The sequence below is a fragment of the Cryptotermes secundus genome, unplaced genomic scaffold (genome assembly GCF_002891405.2).
Source record: "Cryptotermes secundus unplaced genomic scaffold, Csec_1.0 scaffold58, whole genome shotgun sequence".
Classification (NCBI taxonomy): Eukaryota; Metazoa; Arthropoda; class Insecta; order Blattodea; family Kalotermitidae; genus Cryptotermes; species Cryptotermes secundus.
This window is the reverse complement of record NW_019734309.1, coordinates 803,840-821,155: the sequence shown is the minus strand read 5'-3', so window position 1 is coordinate 821,155 and position 17,316 is coordinate 803,840. Positions and strand designations below refer to the sequence as shown.

The following is a 17,316-nucleotide window of genomic DNA, read 5'->3' as shown; positions in this document are numbered from 1 at the left end:
TCGCACTTTCAACGGAGCTCTCACTTTCACTTGACACATTTTGGGCAGCCCTGTGGCCCCCGTCACTGTCACTGTCACTGATAATGGCCTCGCTATCAGAAGACGAAGCAGTTGGCAAATCTGATAGCTCATCGGGGAACATATCTAATATTTCCTGTCCTCCGAGAGATCGCAACTGCTTTTGTCTCTGAGCTATGTTGAACTGGTAGCTGCGTGGTTCATACGTGCAAGCTTGGATTAGAACAAAGCCAATTTTGTTTAGGTTGTGACAGGAAATGGCTCTGGTCGAGTTACTAGATAAGGCAGCAATCATTCCCGAGGTCATCTACGAAGTAGTTACGATTCAACAAAGCCACACAGCGATATATAGCGTTTTGCAACATAACGTGACTGTAGAGGGCCATATGGCCCGCCCGGTCCGCAACGCTCGGAAACGTAGAGGGCCATATGGCCCGTCCGGTCTGCAATGTGTTAATAAGTGTTTCATTATCTAGTTCATTAATGTTAGATTTGATGCACTCAATTACATTGATGGAATCTAACTCATTGAAACCAAGTTGCTGTCCAGTTTCCACTATATTATTAGCGACTTCAGCAAAATGAGTTTGACAACCAATTAAATCATTTCCACAATGTGGAAACTGCCCTCATATTGCTTGCCATTAATTCATGCCATGCTTCGCCTATATTTTCAATAACGTTTCTGATATTGTAACTCTTCAAAATTCTGTCAAAGTAGTGCTCTCCCCACCTCCTCCAGCGATAGCTGTCAGAGCTCAAGAACGAACGACCCGAGCATAGGTACATACATATACAACGGGGAACCCCAGAAAAAATTGAAATATGTATTCTATCGCATTGCATAACTTTAAAACCACACAAAAAGAGACTTGACTGTATGAAAAAAAAAACGATCATTTATGTATTAAAAATAATTTTGTGTACTAATTTTTTAGAATTTACTTTTATTTTGCTCAATTAAAATTTAGTTTGTTTTGAAATTTTCAAGCCGGACAATGCGAGGTATTGCTGTACATCATTTGAGGTCAATAACAAAATTCCATCCAGTGTTTGCGTTTCTTCATCGATTTTTGCAGGTGTTTTGATTGTTCTGAAGAGTATGTGCATACAAGGGTAGTAGATATGAATTGGATTAGTAGAGGGTAAATTATTACCACTGTTACTGTCACTCCTGCCGACACCACTGGGAGATAAATGATGAGTTTATTTTATTATCAGGCTTGAAGTCAGTTTTTGTTTTGTTCACTTTTCAACCTCAGTATGTTCTCATGTCTATATGTATGATTACTGTTTCCTGGGATGTAATGTCATATATTTTTGTAGATAGGTACCTGTGTTTAGAAAGAATGTGCTTCCTCTGGGCAGGGTTGCTGAAAGCCTTACTGCTGCCCCAGGAGACAAGAAGTTCTTCCACCCACCCCCGATTAAAACTGTCAGAACACTTCATCACAGTAGCAGGAAATTTTCAACAGTTATTGGGACAATGCCGTTACTGGTGTCAGGATGCTTGAAACACCAATTACAGTGGCCACATGGTCTACGGCAGCAACCAGGTCATAACAAGGGGCTGTAAGCCATTGATGAATGAATGATTATTTTAAAAAAATCATCTTCATTCTTGGCTAGTACACATTGTGTCCAGGTTCTGTTAGGATTGTGTTCATTAAAAATATAAGACGTGAGTTATTTTCAAAATTTCACTCTTTTTATTCAAAATAGTCTCCTTCTGAATCAGTGCATAGCTGGAATCGATTGAAAAGTTTTAAAAAACAGTCACTGTACTCCTTTTGTGGAATCACATTTAAAACTGTGGTACATTCCCTTTGGATGTCCTTGATGGTGTCGTGACGCTCTACTTTCATTACCAACTTAATGTTTGGGAACAACCAGAAATCTGCTGGAGCCAAATCTGGCGAATACGGAAGATGATCAAGGACTGTGATCCCATTTCTGGCCAAAAAATCATGCACGATCTTCGATTTGTGGGGTGGGGCATTGTCGTGGAGGAGCGACCAGGAACCTTGCTCTTGATATTGAGGTTGAATTCGACACAAACGATTGAGGACTCCGAGATAATAATCAGAATTCACTGTTTGATCTTCTGGCAGAAAATCATTTTGAATGATTCCTTCGGAATCAAAGAAAACCGTTAGCAGTATCTTTAGTCGACTCTTTTGCATGTGCACTTTCTTTGGTTTTGGCTTCTTTGGGCTCAACCACGCAGCACTCTGCCGCTTTGTGAGAGGCTGATATTGAAAACACCATGTCTCGTCACCAGTAACAATCGATTTTGTAAATTATGTAGCACTTTGGGCTGATCGTAACATGTCTTTGCAGTGTTCAACTCTGGCATGTTTTTCATCGCCTGATAGCACGTGCGGTACAAACTGTGCACAGACCTTCAATTTGCCCAAATCCTCAGTTAAAATTTGATGCACAGTACTTTTTGGTATTCCCAAAAGCTCCTCGATGAGTCATGCAGAAACACGTCTGTCTGATGCAAGGACTTCGGCCACTTTTTCACATTTTCTTCAGTGCGACTTGTTCTCTACTTTGATGCACGTGGAGCACCTTCAATTTCCTCCCTGCCATCATGAAATACAGCATGCCACCGGAAAATGTTTGAGTGACTCAAACAATCACTACCGTACACACTTTTTGTCATTTTTGATTTGTGATTTTGTTCCTCGTGATTGCTGCACAGTTCATTATATCCTTATTGTGCATCGTTGAGTCCTTGATGAATATTGTTGTGATTGCTGCTGTGGCTGGTGCAATTATTTTTGTTGACAATGGAATATTTCATCTGTTGCTAGTCTTTTATGTAGATGATTAATGCATTAATCCTGTGATGACAGATGCTACTGCTGTCTCCATGAGTAGTATTATTCTGATAAGGTTGTGGTGCAAGGGCCAAGAAGGCCCACCCCTTATACATTCATTCACTATACATTCAGTATTATTCTGATTGCTATGGAGGGTCTAATGGGCAGATTTTAGTCTAATTGTTTGATGGTTACTGTGTTAGTTGTCTTGAGACATCCTGTCTATGACAAAACCCTGTGCCTGACCGTTTTCATAAGTGTCTGTCTTTGTCGTTTGTTTACTTACTGACAGTCTCTCCCTAACTTTTGTTGCCACCAGTTGGTGGTCAGTATGACAGTATGCTCGTCTAAATGATTGGGCATCGGGTACACTTGAACCCTGTCTCCTATCAATTCCATCATGCTTCTAATAGTATGCAATTGTAGAATGGTTGCATAGAGTCTTGCTACTAAGCCATAAAGTTAAGTTTGTTCTGTATGGCGTTTAAGTTTATTAGTTTATCTTAAAGCCTCACTAGATAATGCTGGCAATTGTGCTACATACAATTAGCCCTCTTATCAATGCTTATGATAGTAGGATCCCATATATGATGGCTGTATTATTCGCATTGATTTGGTTCCTCGTGCATCTTGATGAATCTGGAGCAGCATACCAGTAAGCTCTAATCCAATGCCGTTTGTGATATTACTGCTGTTATTAGATTCTAAAGGCTTCTGATGATATTAGATGACACACAGAATTATTGGGTTTTTGGAGTCCTGCCATTGTCTGGATTTATAGGTAACAGAGGACACGACGTTTCAGAAACTGGGTCTGTTTCCGTCTTCAGGTGAGAGAGGAAGACACCTACTCAGTTGGGCCCCTTAGAAAGAGCTAATCTTAATCACTGTAATGCAGTGAAATTCTGTGTACCACCGTTATTGTTATACTGAATCTTAAGTTGTTCATCACTAGCCTTTGAGTTAAAATTAATTTTGGTAGAAATCCGATGTTCATAGTGGTGTGTCAGCATCAGTAGCTATGTGCTGGTGGATAAAAGTCAGTAGATCATATATCATTAAACATTGTGTAAAATTAATTAGAAGTATACATGTGTCAGAGATTCAAACTCAGCACTTCCTGAGTGTAAGTCTAGAACTTTACCACTGGCCTAACCTATTCATTTCAGTGTTGGTAGCCATATACTTGATGTGTAGTGGGATTTGCTGAATACATGCAATGGAACAATTATTTATGGGATTTTTTATACGTGTATCTTGCTCTCAGACTCGTTCTTCTTTGTATTAACATTTCTCCAAATATTGTACTCCTCTTTTTCCGAAGGAAGTGGACATCGTCTCGTGCATGATGATGATCATCCATATTGAGGTGATATGTGTCATAAATCATTACGTAAACAGAGTGATATGAAGACATTCACTCACTCACTCAGGGAGTTGAGCTCATCTTGAGAAGCTGCCAATTGTGCAGCTACTGAAGAATTTCCTGGCATTTTATGGAACCCGAAGGTTCATTACCGTGTTCACAAGAGCCCTCCACTGGTCCCTATCCTGAGCCAGATCAATCCAATTCATAACATCCCATCCCATCTCTCTTAAGATCCTTTTTAGTATTGTCCACCCACCTACGCCTTGGTCTTCCCAGTGGCTCTTTCCTTCTGGCTTTCCCAGCAATATCCAATATGCATTTCTCGTCTCCCCCATTCGTACAACATACCCTGCCCACCTCATCCTGCTTGACTTGATCATTCTAAATATACTTGGAGAAGAGTACAAGTTAAGAAGCTCCTCATTGTGCAGTTTTCTCCAACCTCCTGTCACTTCATCTCCCTTTGGTCGAAAGAATCTCTGCAGCACCCTCTTCTCAAACACCCTCAGTCTGTGTTCCTCCCTAAATGTCAGAGACCAACTTTCACACCCCTAGAGAACCACAGGCAAAATAAAATTTTTGTATATTCTAATTTTTATGTTTTTGGACAGCAGACAAGAAGACAAAAGGTTCTGGACTGAATGGTAGCAAGCATTACCCGAGTTCAGTCTCCTCTTAATTTCGTGCTGGATCAGGTTTTGAATACATTACTACACATATATAGGGGAGCGTGTATTTTGCTGTGATGTGCATTATGTTCAGGAGTCGGGATAGTGTAGTTGGTGTAGCGCCTGGCTTTGGGCCGGATGACTGAGGGTTTGGAGTTCGAGTTCCAGTAGGGTCAAGAATTTTCACTTCTCCAATCGTCCAGATTGGCTGTGGGGTCCAACCAACCTCCTATACAATGGGTACCTGGAGTAAAAACGGCCGAGGCGTAAAGCTGACCACTCACCTCCAACTAGTTCCCAGGTCAAGAGAATGTGGGCCTGTACATCCACTCCCCCGTAAGTCTTCATGGCTTAGTGCTTAGTTAGTTAAGCACAGGGACAACTTTACCTTTACCAGATGAAAGTGGTTGCACCCCTCTCTATCATTAAGAACACAGGAATCTCAAGTGCGCCCTTTACAAGGCGTACACCAGGAGACCGGCTTGGAAAGTGATAGGGTATAGCCTGCTTAAACCATGCTACCTGAGTAGAGACAATCATAGATGGAAAGTCAGAAGCAGGAAACAAAGAATTGATGTTGGCAAATATTCCTTTATAAATAGCATAAAAGTTTGGAACAGTTTATCTGCAGGCATTCTAGCATCTTTCCCCTGTAAATTAAACACTTTTAGAATGAGGGTTAGGAAAGCTGTTGCAAGTACAGAGGCCTTAGGCAGAGTTAAATGAATCAAGTGAAATAATTTGAAGTGTCCTTGTTCGATTGCAGTGAAACAAACACAAGCATGTGCCCTTTTATAAGTTTATTTGTTTGTATTTGCACTATGTGTACCTTGCTTATTGTATTGTTCCCTTTATATTATAGTCTTTCCTTGTCTGTATCAGTGTAAGTTCTACTGCCACCGGTTGACTGCCCAATTGCAGTAAAATAATAATAATAATAATGTTGAGAAAATATTTGGAACTAATTCCTGGTAAGCACTCCATAGATTCACTGCAAAAAACAGCTATCCTGGGAACATCACACATACTACGGAAAGTGCTACAGTGCGAAGCTTGAAGCCTGAGTGGTGAGGTGCATCACTGGTTCAAGAAAAGAAATACCAGGAAATAAACCTGTGACAGGAGATGATAATAATAATAATAATGACATGTAGTTTGTTCCAAACATCCTCCTGTGATATCTGTAGTAGTGCCTTCAGATACAGCAGTGCATACGTAAGGGGGAGGATACGTTTTCTTGTGATGTGCATTGTATTCACCACAACAAAATGGCTTCTCCCTTCTTTGTATCACACACCACACATTTAAGAAATATAATACTCATTTGGTTTGTACTGTGCAAGTTTTGTGATGCAGTTGTCTGTTTTGGTATAACACAACTTTTAGATACTGTTGCCAATGTACGTGTAAGCTGGAATCCTGGGTTTGATTGAAGGCCAGTTTTTACTGCCTTGCTCCAACTATCCCACTCCCTTCTGTGATTGGCTTGTGACTTCTCCTATATGTGGCCCTGTGTTTGTTTGTTTGTTTGTTTGTTTGTGGTTTTGTTGTCATTGTCAGTAGCTCCAAATATACATTTAATGGTTGGTTGATTCCCCACCAATGGTATCTCCACCTTATCGTGGTGGTGGGGTTTGAGAGCTCCTGAGACCCTGAGAGCTATGCCGGTGGTAGCACAGCTACTGGTAGGGTCACCCATGCTGGACAGGTCAAGGGGTAGGAGCCAGACAGAGAGGGATACCCTGGTCCTCCAGGTTGGGGGTTGGGCGTGAGGCTAACGACCTCACACTGTGAAAACAATTGTTCAGAAATCCAAGGAAAGAGTAGCTGGACGGACCTATTCAAGATGACCTGGAAAATATTTAAAGGATTTGAGAATTGGATCTTGGAATATATTATCTCTTTACAGAACCGGAGCACTAAAAATGCTACTTGAACAACTAGATAGCTATAAACTAGATATCGCTGCTATACAAGAACTGAGGTGGTTGGGTAAAGGAGTCATGGAAAAGAGGGATCGTGTTGTATTCTATAGTTGTCAGAAGAAGAGTCACATGTTTGGGACAGGTTTTATTGTTAATAAAAAAATTAAGAATCTTGTATCAGACTTCCAGGCAAAATCTCACAGAATATGTAGGCTACGAATTAAGGGAAAGTTTTTTAACTATAGCCTTATTTGTGCACATGCCCCAACTGAAGATAAAAGTGATGAAAGACTCCTTTTATGATGAATTGGATGAAATATATGGCGAATGTCCAAAAAGGGATTGTAAAATAATCATAGGGGACATGAATGCTAAAGTGGGGAATGAGGATGTATATAGATCGGTTATTGGAAAACATGGCCTACATAACAAGTCAAATGATAATGGGATGAGATTGATAAATTTTGCTTCCTCAAGGAACATGGTAATAGGTAGTACAATGTTTAATCACAAGGATATACATAAACGAATCTGGAAATCCCCTGATGGAAATGTGTTTAATCAAACTGATCACGTCCTAATAGATGTAACACATTGTTCAGATTTGATGGATGTCAGGAGCTACAGAGGAGCCAACATTGACTCTGATCATTACTTAATAATATCAAAGATTAGAAGTCGAATATCTAATGCAAGGAAGATACATGGATCCCAGGCTAAGAAATTGAATTGTGGAAAATTGGTGGAACAAGGAGTTGCAACCAGATATACTGGATTAATTGGTGAATGCCTGGCAGGTCTCTCTGATAGTGAGGATGTCAGTGAAGCTTGGAGGGGCCTCAGAGATGTCATTATAAATGCTGCTGGTGCAGTCTTAGGAAGAATGGAAAGGATAAAGTATAAGAATTGGTTTGATGGAGAGTGTGAGCAAGTGATGAATAAAAAACCAGGCATATAAGAGAATGCAGCAAAGGAACCATACTCGAGGGGCTGTGGAAGAATACCGTGAAGCGAGAAGAAAAGGAAAAACGTTTGCACAAAAAGAAGAAAAGGGAATATGATAAACAAGAACTGATTGAACTGGAGCATTTAAGAAGTTCAAATGNCCTCTGAACAAGTGGAAGGTATGACCATAGACCAGAATCAAGGAAATTTTGAGGCTGAAGGGCCAGTGCTAACCATAAAAGAAGTAGAACAAGCTATCAAAAAATTTAAAAATAATAAAGCTCCAGGAATGGATCTCATCATGGCAGAATTAGTGAAATTTGCAGGCCAGAATATGCCAAGCACTTACATCAGCTAATAGTTAAGATATGGATAACTGAAATAATCCCAGAGGAATGGAACCTAAGTACTGTATGCCCTATCCATAAGAAAGGCAATGTCATGGTATGCTCTAATTATAGAGGAATTACTCTGTTGTGCATAGCATATAAAATATTTTCCAACATTCTATTTAACAGACTCTCTCCCTTTGTGGAAGGCATAATTGGGGATTACCAATGTGGGTTTCGTCAAGGAAGATCAACTAACGATCAGATTTTCACTATTCGACAGGTCCTTGAAAAGTGTAATGAATTCCAAATTGAAACACATCATCTTTTCATTGACTTCCGATCAGCCTATGACTCCATAGATAGAGATAGTCTTTTTCTGGCAATGGAAGAGATGCACATTCCACGGAAGTTAATCGCCTTAGTCAGAGCCACTATGAGAAAGACCCAATGCCAAATTAAGATTCAGAATATGTTGTCCAGCCCTATAATAACTAGAAATGGAGTTCGACAAGGGGATTCCCTAGCCTGCCTTTTGTTCAATATAGCATTAGAGAAGGTACATGTAGTTAGAGATGCAGGCATCAACATAGTGGGAACTATATTCTATAAGTCAGTTCAAATTTTGGCATTTGCAGATGTTACTGATATAATTGGTAGAACACAAAAATCTATGAAAGAAGCTTTTCTTAATTTGGGAAGAGCAGCAAAAAAGATGAATCTACAAATTAACCAAAATAAAACAGAGTACATGCCGGTAACCAAGAAAGACTGTGCTAATCGACCTACATATATTGAAATTGGCTCATATAAATTTGAGGTTGTATGTAGTTTCACTTACCTTGGATCAGAAGTTAACTGTAAAAATAATATCAGTGATGAAATAAAAAAGCGTGTACTTGCAGCAAATAAATGTCTCCATGGCTTTAGGAAACACCTGAAATCCCAATTAATACCCAAGAAAACCAAAACTATCATGTATAAAGTACTTATAAGATCAGTGCTATCTTATGCCTCTGAGACCTGGCCACTGTCAAGATCGGATGAAAGACTGTTAAGTATATTTATAAGGAGGATCTTGAGATATATCTTTGGACCAGTGGAAGAAAATGGAATATGGAGGAAGAGGTATAACCATGAGCTATACAAACTATTTAATGAACCAGACATTATTGGATTTATAAAGTTGAAAGGGCTTGAATGGGCTGGACACATAATACGTGCCAGCGAGAATAGAACGATTAAGAAAATGCTTAATACCAAACCCGAAGAAAATAGGAGAGTGGGAAGACCAAGATTAAGATGGGAAGAATGTGTGTGGCAGGACATAAGAATTTTCGGTGTAAAGAACTGGAGGAATGTAGCATCGAATGGAGAAGAATGGCAAGCAATCCTGAGGAAGGCCAGGGCTCACAAAGGGCTGTCGTGCCAGTGATGATGATGATGATGGTTGGTTGATTACTGAATAATACATTTGGTAGGAATTGGTCTTTAGTTGTTATCCTGACATGCCTGGAGGAACTGAAGAAGAGCGCAAAAGTGTTTGATAACTATTGATGACTTCCTGAATATAGTGTTATATTTCACCACAGGATTGTCTGCGGGCTGAGATTTTTGAGAACAATAGCGAAATTTGATACAGTAATTGCATCCCTTCAATAAGTTTCACGGGGTTTCTGATTATTCCGAAGAGGGTGTGAATACAAGTAGTAAAAATGAATTGGATTGGTGGAGACTGAACTATTGCCAATGCTACCATCACCACCAAAAAATGAAAAAGGGGTGTATTTTATTTACAGAGTTGAACTCTGTTGTTGTCTTGGTCAGATTTAAACCTCAATATGTTCTCGTGCTATATGTATGATTACTGTTTTCTGAAATGTAATGTCATGTAATTTGGTGGACATGTACCAGTGTTCAGAAAGAATTTGTTGCCTCCATGCAGGGTAATCACAAACGTAAGTGCTGCAGAACAGAACAGCTTTCACAAAACTTCGTCACAGTAACAGAAAATTTCAAGACACCTAGTGTGGCAATACCATTATTGGTGTCAAGACTATGTAAAGCAGTTAATCTTCATTCTCGGCTCTGTGTTCAGATTACTGTAATCTAATGATCACCGTATGAAGAGCAGTTCAGCAAAAATTGGTTTTCATTTGACCCAAATTGAAATGAAAAAGATCAGGATTTCTGAGGTGTGTTGACCCTTAAATTATGCCACTCTGTGCTGTAGCCCTGGCTGTCCTTGCATCTTCATGGTGGGGAAGAGTGGAGAGGCATCCAGATTCCAGTAATCTGTCAAGGGGTTTAGCCCCTCTTGGCCTAGTGACAAGATTTTAATGCATTATTTCTGTAGTTACTGTTTTAGTTGGCTTTTTATAGGCTCTCCATCAAGACCCTAACTCTAGCCTCTGTCATGTGTGTTTCTCATTTATACATGTTTTCATGGTACATGAGAGTTGAGGAAGCCAGTGTAATGAAGCCTTCAAGTTGCATGGATTATGTGTAGTGTGTGTCTTCTTTTGTTTTCCAAGACATAAAAATGACGTGTGTTTGTTTCTGGTGAAATAACTGCTGTAGTCCTCTTCCTGGAGAACAGACCATAGAGATCACATTCCCTCTGTTTGTAGAATGTGATGGTGGAGTTTGCTGCAAACCAATTGCTCTATTAAGTGAGTTCTTCAAAGAGAAACTCCAATTATGTATCAGTGACATTGTGAACAAATTGTTTTATGTAAGAATTTTTGCCTGTGACTTGCAGTGTTTGTATTTTTTGGTACTTCTGTTTTAAAAGTTGACCCAAATATCTTCAAAACTTTAAACTGGATGCCTGATGGCAGACGGTAAAGAAAGCTACATAGTACCATTCACATGCCACTAAGCAAGAACTGTGTTATAAACGAATGTGAGGTCCATGAGTCTCTCTCTGACTGTACATTCTTGGTACCTATGCTTTAACAGGTGACCTAGGTAACTTTAAAATTTCATTCATAAGCCTACCTTCAGAAGATGTTTACTACTTAATTTCTGAAATGAAAACAAGAAAACCAAAAGCCAAACTTCGGAGGCTTGTTGGGAGCAGATTCTAAGGTTCAGGTTTTGGTCGCGTTTTTACAGATAAACTTGTAAGGCTCACAGCGCTCACATAGTTTACAATGTAGCTGTGAAATTTAGAAGCTATTTTGGGAACTCACAAGTATTTACGGAACTGGAAAGTATTTGTAAGGAAATGATCATTGCATTAATCAAGGTACCATTCCGACATTTGCCTATAGTGATTGAAGCAACCCATGAGCTAGCAAATGTGTTGGCTGGGATTTAAACCAAGCACTTCCAAAGTGTAAGTCCTGACCTCTTCACCAGTTACCCATCCTCTTAATTTCACTGTTTGCAGCACCAAGTTTGAGGTGTACTGAGTTTTGCTGTAGACTCAATACATGTTATGGAACAGAAACTTATGACATTCGTATCTTGTTTCCAGACTCACTCCTCTTCCTTGTATTGAGGTATCACGGAATATTCAGCTCTTTTTTCTTCCAGGAAACTGAATTTATGTTGGCTCATCCCTGCCCCGTCGATGTAGCTAAGTAAATGCAATGATATGAAGACACTGCTGCATGTATATCGGGGGGGCACTGATTTTCCTGTGATGTGGGTTATGTTTCCTCAGGAAAGTATACCCGTCCCTCTCTATCATTAATAACAAAATGAAAAAATATGCACATTAAAGGTGGATGGAAAATGGATTAGAGAAAAACAAGTAATTGCGGAAACCTTTAACAATTACTTTTTATCTGCAGCTGAAAATAAAAATGCAAAAATAAACAAAATAATACTAATATTAGTTACCTTCCAGACACTACTCCCATTCAGTATTTAATGAAAACTTTTACAAATCCCTTTCCACATATTAAACTTAAATCTTTATTGACTAAGGAAGTTGAAAATGTAATTAAATCTCTCAAATAAAAAAACTCTTACGGATATGATGAAATATCCACTAAAGTATTAAGACTGAGTTCCTCCTTTCATTAGCTCTCCTTTGACTTGCATGTTCAACAATTTATTATCTCAAGGAATTTTCCCAGATCGTTTAAAACTCAGAAATAAGACCACTGTTTAAAAAGGGTGAAAAATCAAATATTTCCAACTATAGGCCTATATCACTTTTAACTTCGCTCGCTAAGGTATTAGAAAAAGCTATGAGCATTCAATTGATTGAGCACTTAAATAACAATAACATTTTAGTGGAAGAACAGTTTGGTTTTAGAACAAAATCTTCCAACAAATGAGGCTATATACAAGTTAGTGAATGAAATCTGTAAGACCTTAAACAACAAAAACTTATTAGGAGACATTTTCTGTGACCTAGAAAAGGCCTTCGATTGTGTTAATCATGAGGTTCTGTTGTCAAAATTGGAGTTCTATGGGCTAAAGGGTAAAGCTAAAGTATGGCTTGAATCTTATTTCAGAAATAGATATCAAAGGGTTTTAATTACAAATATAAATCTTAATCTCAATGAATTTTTGACATGGGGCAAAATTAGACATGGTGTCCCGCATGGTTCGATTCTGGCTCCATTGTTATTTTTCATTTATATAAACAATTTACCCAAAACTATAAATGATAAAACTGTACCTATATTATTTGCAGACAACACTAGTTTGTTAGTTAAAAGTTTAAACTATGATGATCTCTGTGTAAATATAAACAATGCTTTTCATAGTATAAATGAATGGTTCAAAGTAAACCAACTTTCTATAAATTTCAATAAAACACACTACATTCAATTTACAGCTAGAAATAATAATCCTAAATCTGAAATAAAAATTTTATATGATGAAAAACAAATTACATCTATATCCAATATTAAATTTCTTGGAATATTCATTGATTACATAATGAGCTGGAAATACCACATTGAGTATATTAGTTCCAAACTAAGTGCAGTCAGCTACATATAAGATCACTTAAACCATACACGTCCATAAATACCTTAAAGATGGTTTATCACTCTTATTTTAATTCTATTATAAATTATGGTTTACCCTTCTGGGGTAACTCACCCCAAAGTATAAACATTTTTAGAATACAAAAGAATATAATTAGAATTATGTTGGGATGCAGAAGGAGGGATTTGTGCAGGAACTTATTTAGAGAATTAGAAATCTTACCTCTGGCATCTCAGTACATACTATCTCTTATGCTCTTTGTGATAAAAAACAGAAACAAATTCATAGTAAATTCAGAGATTCATAGAATAAATACCAGACAGCAAAATAATCTCCATCAGCCTCTTGTAAATTTGAGTAAATACCAAAAGGGGGTTTACTGTTTAGGATCAAAGGTCTATAATAATCTACCACAACATATTAAGGATATATCGAGTGATACGAAGAGTTTTGAGGTACAATTAAAACAAGTTTTATATTTATATTCTTTTTAATCTTTACAGGAATATTTTAGTTATAAATCTTTTTAAGGTGCGAGTAGTTGTCTTGCTTTACAATTAAAAGAAGACAAGATTGTCAGTCTGTGTTCTGGTTTTTAGATGCTTATTTTTGATATACACAATCTTTATATTACTGTATTACTTTATTACTATTATATTACTTTATTTCAATTTGTTATATAATTAATGTGTGTTATTCAAAACTCATTAATGACATTGTGTTTTAACTATTGAATTTTTAATTAATAGACTTGTATAAAACTGTACAAATTGTATAAGGTTTGCCATTACTTTTACCACTAAAATTAACTTATGTATTATATTGTATATGTTTATCAATATTTTATACAAATGTGTATGCTATTGGATGACAACTGTAATCCTTAGTTATGACTGTAAGTAGGACAATCTCGACATCCGCATGAGAATGTACTCTTGACAGGATTTATGGAAAGTGAATAAATGAAATGAAGTAACACAGGAGAATCCGAGGGCTTCTTAACAGGTGTGAAATGGGAGCAGCTGTGCTCCTGTGATGTCTGTAGTGAATAGCAGAGTTAGAAGACACAGAAAGGCATACTTAGGTGGGAGTGTCCCTTGTGCTGTGATGTACATTGTATTCACCACAGCAAAAGGGCTTCTCCCAGCTGTGTATCACTCACCACACAGAGGAGCCTTCTATACAGAGCTTGCTTGTTTCACATTTAAGAAATAGGCATAATAACCATTTTGTTTTGTGCTCTGGAAATTTGAGGTGCCATTATCTATGTTGATGTTACCAGATTTGGATATAGAGTTGCCAACATACTTATAAGACGAAATCTTTGGTTGGATAAAGGGCCGGTTCTTACTTCCTTGCTCCAACCATCTCAGTCCTTTCTGCTGTTAGCTCTTAACTTCTTTGTATGGCCCTCTGGTTCTTTGTTTCTGGTTTAGTTGTCATTGTCAGTAGCCTGGACTTTGTAATGGTGAATGGTAGGATGATTAATGAATAAGAAATTAGGAAGGGTCTGGAAGGAATTGGTGATGTCCTAATTTGAGGTGTTACTTCGACATTTGCCTGAAGCAGTGGCGTGCCGTGCACAGAAGCAAGGGAAGCATTGCTTCCGTAGTTAAGAAACGAAAAGAAAAGAAGTCATATATAAATAATTCAATTTGAATAATAAGGATGTGAATATTGTCATGTTCTGAACATTTTAGCACATGCTCAAGGCCACATGCCTCCTCCCTTCCCCTGCTTGTGGGAGGGACCAAATTTCCTTTCGTTAATCTTCTTACAATTTCATCTCACCCAAAGTGATTAGGGAAGCCTGTGATATAGAAGTGAAGGGACTGTCTTCTTTCGATGGTTATGTGAAAATTAACTGTTTATGTGTGATTTCAGTCTTCTTGGGTGTTATAGGTAAGATTAAGTTTTATTAAAATATTGTAAGTGCATATTTCGATCGCATAAGATTGTATTTGTGATCGTAATTTGACGCATCAGAAAGAAGCTATCCGCGTTTAAGGGAAGCAAGTGTGATATTGTGGTACAAGTGGCAGGGGAGTGATTAGACTACACATACAGGGCACAGCTAAAATGATTGCTGACAGACAATGCGACTGCGACTGTACAGTCAAAAGCCTTTTAAAACTGGGGTTTAATAGCAGGGTCTTTTCTGAAAAAANCCCAAAGTGATTAGGGAAGCCTGTGATATAGAAGTGAAGGGACTGTGTTCTTTCGATGATTATGTGAAAATTAACTGTTTGTGTGTGATTTCAGTCTTCTTGGGTGTTATAGGTAAGATTAAGTTTTATTAAAATATTGTAAGTGCATATTTCGATCGCATAAGATTGTATTTGTGATCGTAATTTGACGCATCAGAAAGAAGCTATCCGCGTTTAAGGGAAGCAAGTGTGATATTGTGGTACAAGTGGCAGGGGAGTGATTAGACTACACATACAGGGCACAGCTAAAATGATTGCTGACAGACAATGCGACTGCGACTGTACAGTCAAAAGCCTTTTAAAACTGGGGTTTAATAGCAGGGTCTTTTCTGAAAAAATATAGAAAGAGGACGACCGACATGCGAGTTGCCAGAACTTAAAGCACAAACCAAATTATGTGTGAGGAAATTTAATTTAGAACAGTATTCTAAAACAGAGTGGCTACCTGGTTGCCGTAATATAGGAAAATTGTTTTGTTGGCCATGCTTGTTGTTTCTCAATGAAAAAAATGTATGGAATAAGACTGGGTTTGGTGATATCAACAACCTTCATAAAGCGTTGAAACGACATGAGAACTCTCAGACTCACATTATTTCAACAATGCAACTTGCTGCCCTTACCAAAAATAGTACCACACGCCTGGCCATGTTATGCTGAATACTCTGAAAGATTCCCAACATTTCCCGAATGCTTCCAGCTGCAACTGCAATTCTTGCCACAAGATCATGTTCTGTCTCCACTGGAGTCTCATACACCAGGCTTTGCATGTACCCCCAGAGAAAGAACTCCACTGAAGCAATAGGGGCAGGTTATTGGGCCTCCAAGTCCAATCCCTCTGTTGCCAAAGTTTTCATTCAAATACTCATGGACGACATTAGTGCAGTGTGCTGGAGCGCCATCATGATGGAACCACATTTCACGATGGGCTTCCAAATGTACCAATTCCAACAGCTGCGGTAAGGTCTCTTGGAGAAATGTTAGGTAAATGTCACCAGTAAGCCACAGAGGTAAGAGATAAGGGCATCCTCCATATTTCAGAGGCCCTACTTGTAAACAAAGCGTTTCCAGACATGGGTGTATAAACAAAATATGATCACATTGAGCCCATCAGTCAACCACAGAGTGTTGTATATTTATTTATACCATGTATATTTCATGGCATGTATGTTACATATACACTGAGCAATCACACTGCCCATTGAGGCTGTGTGCAGCAAATTATGCCTAATTTTGTTTAGCTCACTACAACCATTTAGTCCTTTGGAACATCTGTAGGCTTGACTAGTGCCAAGTTCAGGACTCTTTATGTATTATTCAACAAACATCACTGGTTCACCATCTTACATACAGTTCAGCCTTCTAAAATATATATTTAAAAGTGTCTGTACGTTGCACAAAATGTTTCAACTGACATTGTTCATCATCAAGGGTTTGAAACTGTTGTGCTTCTGTTTTATGGTTCCAATATTTGATTTGCACTCATTTATGTGTAACATGTGTTAGTGTTTTTGTATATAATGTGTGTTGATTACTTGCATATGTACTTACTCCATGGCGCTGGGTGGCTCTTCCTGTTGTGTGTCTAGACCACAGGTGTTTGCTGATCTGGATGTATTCTGTGTCAGACCTTGCATTTTGTTTCAATATTTTCTTTTTCATGATTTTATGTGAATAATGTTTGCTGCCTGTATATTTTTGTTATATATAAGTAACAATAGTGGAGGCTTTTTATCTTTACCTTTTTTTATAATTAACAATAGATTTAAATGGATATGGATATCACTGCTTGGGAAATTATCAGAAGTATGGGGAACCTTCTTTGCAGGCACTACAGTTTCATCAGGAGGGGCAGGCATAAGTCATTAACCTTGTAGGGCCCCATATGGAGAGTTAATTTAATGTCAGTGCTCAGTTACTCACTTATGAATAGGGAATAAAGTGTGTAAAGATTTGTATTGTTTGTGTGTGTATCCATCATGGAATCCTGTCAGGATCACATTGAGAAATTTTATTTGATTCATGAAGTGTACATTTAATCTTCATCACTGTATAAGATGAACATTATTCACTGTAC

General features: G+C 38.2%; 1 protein-coding gene across 4 annotated transcripts in view; it reads left to right on the top strand.

The window, feature by feature from the left end:
- LOC111868401 (zinc finger protein OZF) overlaps positions 1-17,316 on the top strand; it is a 47,089-nt gene that overhangs the window by 12,608 nt on the left and 17,165 nt on the right. The gene's annotated exons all lie outside the window — the stretch shown is intronic.